The sequence below is a fragment of the Pinus tabuliformis genome, chromosome X, assembly GCF_031772625.1.
Source record: "Pinus tabuliformis cultivar Carrire ecotype Pingquan chromosome X, CPIR1, whole genome shotgun sequence".
NCBI classification, from domain to species: Eukaryota; Viridiplantae; Streptophyta; class Pinopsida; order Pinales; family Pinaceae; genus Pinus; species Pinus tabuliformis.
Window position 1 is genome coordinate 277,354,056 of NC_142308.1, and position 6,000 is coordinate 277,360,055.

Genomic DNA, 6,000 nt, shown 5'->3' on the forward strand with positions numbered 1-6,000 from the left:
CAGAGACCACTAGATTTTTTGCTCCACTTTCAGGAACCATAGAATTGTTGCACCCATCAACAACCGTGCTACCTTGCAGCTTGTACAGAGTTCCAATCCAAACCCCCCGCATCAATACCAGTGCTCCCTGACCCATCTTGTAGGCATCCTTCTCGAACACTATTTTTACACCTGCATCATCCAACTTTCTTACAGAAATTAGATTTCTAGCCAATGCAAGAATATGCAGAACACCCGGAAGTGTTCTAACCCTTCCACCTTGCAACTTAAACTTTACTTTTTCGTGACCAAAGATTCTAGCCTTCCTATCATCCCCTAAGAAGACATCACCACCATTGTATTTCTCATACTCGCAGAACCAATCTCTATAGGGAGTGAAGTGAAAGGATGCACTTGAGTCAATCAACCATGCCTCATGATCTACATGCTTACTTGATGAAGCCAAGTACACATCCCCACCTTCATCTGCAGTGGTCTTTGCCTCTGTAGAAGGAGCGTCATCAGATCCCTTTCCTTTATCAGGAGCTTTAGATTTACAGTCCCTTTTGTAGTGCCCTTCCTTTCCACATTTCTAGCACACCTCCTTTATAGGTTTTCCTAGAGATTTAGATCTCCCACTTGATGACTTTTTTTTTTTTCTTTTTTTTTTTTCTGGGATTGTCCTCGTATAGACAAGGCATCACCATTCCGGCTCTCCATATTTTTCCATATCATCTCCTTCATTAACAAGTATGAGACTATTTCATCAAAATGCAAGGCAGTTGCATTGCTACCTGTTGCAATAACTAGACTATCCCACGAATTTGGTAGTGAACACAATAAACTGATGCACTTATCTTCATCTGAAATTTTAATATCAACAGAAGCTAACTAACTTACCATAGTATTAAATGCGTTCAAATGTTGTGTCACCAAGTCTCCATCTTTCCTCCGCAGGTTATACAACTTTTTCCGCAAGAACAATTTATTCACCAGAGACTTAGATTGGTACAAAGTCCCTAACTTGTCCCACAAAGCCTTTGCCATAGCTTCCCCTGATACATTCAACAATACTGAATTTGAGACACACAATCGTATTGTGCTTTTTGCCTTCTGATCCAACTTCTCCCATTCTTCATCGAACACTCCCGTTGGTTTAGTACCCGGATCTACTGTGATCCACTGGTCTTTATCCACCAACAGATCCTCAATCTTGAGTTTCCACAACTCAAAACTTTGACCATTAAATTTCTCAATCTCTATCTTTCCACTGCTCGCCATCTTCTTTCACTGCCATAATCGATCTCACAAATCTCCCACTAAACAGGGTCTACCATAGGCCTGAGCAAAACCCCTCAACAACAAAGGTGTCCCCTTGAAGCCAAAACAACTCTGATACCAAATGTAGGTTTTAATACTGTACAAAAATTACCTGCATACGAATTCTAAAACACATAAAATAAACAATGCAAGAGCATAACACATAAAACACATATACACAGAGATTTTCCGCTCGATCCAAAAACCGGAACTACTAGCTTGATTTTTCATTATGCTCCTTTCAATGTTATAATACATATTTATACATGCATAAGCATCCAATACCATGGACCGAAAACCATCGCGTCCAAAAACATGTGTGAAAATCATGCAGAAAACCATAGGTGGGTTCGCCCAACCTAACATTGGTTCCAAAACCAAAATTTTCTGGGGCACTACACCGGACCCCATAGAGTGGGGTTACTTGCACCGCTCAAACCCCCTTTGATCCCCTTTCTACGCAATCGGCACAATGAAGGGAGGGCTCTGCCCCCCCTCTAACCCCTCGGTTAACTACATGGGCTAGTCGTGGAAAGAATATAACACAACCCAACAAAAAAATCCAAAAGGAATTTCACTAAGAAGAAAAAAAATTATTCTTATGAAGATAGTGAACATTCATCTAATGGTGAGGTGATGATGACTCTCACTCTAACTTTGATTACAAGCTTCTCATGGATCTTGATTATCAAGAGTGCAGTCAATCAAATAACTGTGAAATAAATGATTTGATGGATATATTGAAAGAAATTAACAGGATCAAGAATATAAATAAAGACCAAGAAAAGGAAATCAAAGTGTATAAAGGGAAAGAAAATATTATTGTCGAAGAGATGACCATGTTAAAGGTTCACCTAGAAGAAGATAAAGGAGTGGAGGAGGTACTAATGAAACAAATTGAAGAGAAAGAGAGGAACCGTGAGAAGTTGGAATAAGAAATCGTAGCCATGTTGGCTACCCAACCAACTCCACTCTCATTTTCAAAATGATATGAAACCCTCTTTTGATTTGTGTGCTTCTTTTGATTTGTATGATTAGTTTTGAACTTAAGTATTGATAATATTTTGAAGTATGAATTTTAATATGGATTTTAAAGATGAACCTATGTCTATGATTGACATGCTGCTCTGACTAAAAGAAATATTTGTATTTAATTTGTTGACTCTGGTTATTAGTTTTTTTTGTTACATAATGTTGCATATTATTTTCTATTGCAATAACAACTTGACTTGTATGTTTTGAGTCACTTTATGGAGTCATAAATGTATTTAACCTAGTTAAAATGTTCTCATTAAATTTTCCTTATGCTTTATTTATATATACTTTTGTTTTGATTTTTGGTCTACATTCGACACATGTCATAATTCTATTTGCATTCCATAGATTAATAATGTATTATATTATATTTTTGGGTCACAAACCTTTTCATAGCATTGGTATAATTATTTTATATTTATTTACCTATGTACGAAACATGTGATGCTAAACCTGATGCTATTGACATTTGATTTTTATGGATTTTATTAATTTCATATCTTGTTATAATATGGGTCTATTTGTTTTGGCAAAGGATTATATGTTGCACCTGAAACATCATCATTTCATGTCCTTGTCATATCGTTGATCATTACCAAATCCTTTGATTAATGTGTTGACCTGTAGTTATGGTTTGATTTTTATTATATTCAATAACAAATCTCTAGTTTTGTGTGGCATTAATTATGGTACTGAAAATTCCCGACACATATTATGATGACATGTTAAGTGGGGAGTGTAAGAAGATCCCATGAGATTTATTTTGATTAAATTATTTGTGGTGTTTGATGACTTGGCATAACATGTATAAAATATTACCACTTGTTAACACCATTCACCATTACCTGACTCAAATTTTTGATCCTTGGTACTGTTCGGGTTGTCACGCTTACTGCTTGGTACAATTGGTCCTATCATTCTGCTGATTCATGCCTTATGGTTTTGTTTCCCATCCAATTTTCATTTTTGTTGTTCAGCATTCTGATCCTGGTCTATGGACTATTAGGGTTTCATAACCTTTGGATATTATTTCACTCCATTCTCAGACCAAATCCTATTGAATTTTCACTAGGATTCCAAAATTCCACCTGTAATAAGAATTGAGCTAGTTAAAGCATATCTCATCAAGACTTATGATGAGTATTTTCCATTGTTTCAATATGTTAATGATGGAAATTCATTCAAGTATTTCATGGTTTTAATGAAGGAGTGGTTAGAGCCTTCACTTCTACCTTTGATGGTAATATGGTGAAAATTGATGACCTAGTGATTCGTGTGGATGTCAATTTCATTGCCATAGCAACCCATCTTCCCACAAAGTGAGAATAATGTCGAATAATTATCTAGTACTTGGAATTCCATAGAAAAATTTCTTCACCAACAAAAATTACGGATATGATATCAAAAGTATGCCCATCACCTTCCTGAAGCCTAAGTGGCAAGACTTATTGTTTTTATTGTGCCGTTATATAACATGCGGGGGGCAGTTCCCTTAGTATTTATTTTTAATATGTGTCTCCTCATGTTGTTTTTTGGTTAGAAGTTGAATATGCCATATTTTTTATATAAAATCCTAGCAAAAATGACCAAACCTTATGAGGCCTGGCATAAGATCCTTGGAAGGTCCTTATTTCACCATGAATTTATATGTATTTTGGTTAGGCACTATTTAACTAAAAATGATGATGTGTGGAATACATTATTCCTTCGAAATGGATTTGAAAATCTTGAAGCTGTAGAGAAACCTAGTCTTACAACTAAGATTTCGTCTAATCCTCCCCCTGTCGACCCAATTTCATCTGATTCTCATGTTGAGGATGATTTTAATGAGTCATTTCATGCAGAGAAACGAGACTATTCTAACAATTATGAAGTTGTATATCCTGAAATTACACTAGTTCATGCTACCATGAGCATGACTAAACATGTCGAATTCCATTATGAATAACTGAAACCAAAATTTATGGAAAAATAGGTGCTAAAACCCTCATACTATATACCTCGTCTCAAACCTGCAAAATAAGAACAAATCAATCAACCTTGATATAATTCACAATATAAGGTGAAGTAAAAGCAATTGAAAGAAATATTTCAAGATCCTGGCATTATAGGTGGAAGAAGACCCCTGTAAAGGAGGTCTTTCTCGATTTAGAAGTGTCACCAAAGACTTCACTGAAGAAGACTAAAACTCAAACCAAATAAAGTTCTTGTTTCTCTAACAGTGACACATTTGAGCATGATAGCAATAGTAATGAAAAAAATATTCCTTAGAGAAATTCTAGCTCTGACCCATCCCTACTCAACATGTATTGGAATCAAGAATTTCTTGACATAATGCCTCACCTAAAACATTGTATTAGTCAATTGTTACAGGAAAACGAACAACTTAAAGCCCTAAATCAATCAAAGAAAATAAAAATCTATTGAAACTAAAGTAAAAACACAATCTAGGGATACTCATATAATCATTAAATCTTAAAATGTGAAGGTTGCCATCTCTCCGAATTTGAATCCTACTTAATAAAGACTTATTTTTATCTATGTTTCAATGAATCTTATGAGGTATGTTTTGCCTTGATTTCATTTTCCAAATTTTTAGACGATCGCTACAAAATCTTGATTTTGTAGTAGCCTTTATTTAACATCAATAAAATTTCTGAATGAAGACTTCTATGAGGATAAATATTTAGATAATTTTCTTATGAATCCATCACATAATTGAAAAAGTTGCTGACGTGTTTTGAGTCATCCAATGTGGTTCATCATCAGGACAAAATATATGAAGAGATTTTGATTCGACGTGGATATAAAAAGATAAAGGTTAAACATAAGTTAAAAAATAAGAATACAAACAATAGATAATCTCTTCATCTATTTCATCTCGAGGATGAACCACACTAGATGGTTCAAAACACATCGATTTTTTTTTAAATTATGTGATGGATCCGAAAGACAATTATCTAAATCAGTAAAAGTCAATTCTATTTTTCTGATAGGTTATCCCTATTTTCGAAATGATGGTCTCAATGTCAACAAAAGTGCTCATTGTGAACATCTTTCCGCGATGTGAGGATCACTTGTTAGTCCTTCTATGTTTATTTATTGCAAGTAGCTAGGATATGACCGATAATTCAAAGACAACATATTCTAATTTTGGTAAAAATAATTTTATTTTGAAAATTTAGAGTTGAATAGAGTTATTCTCTCGGGACTGTATATATACCCTTTAATTTTGAATAATAAAGGGGAAAAGAGTATTGAAAAGAAATGTTGGACAAGAATTTAGTGACTGTGGAAGTCTAATTTGAAACCCTTGTGTAAATTTTGTTGATATGGTTTGATTTAATCATATATTCTTATCTATTTTATTTTATTTACATAGTTTCTTTTATTGTCTTTCTCAAATTTCCATAATTTGATTTCTTAAAGTTGTGAAGACAAAATAACTTTCATTCTGTGTTTTGAATCTACGAACGAACAATGAAGTATTTTCATTTTATTTTATTTGTTTTCGTTCAATTTCAACTATTTATATTCGATCATATCATCCTCTAGTGACATTTCCTGAGGTTGACATTGATTTGGACATTATTTCAATTCGAATTCCTGTGAATTGTGTCCAGGAAGTTAGATTGTAAAAACTATTATTTTTATATGAGTTGGATT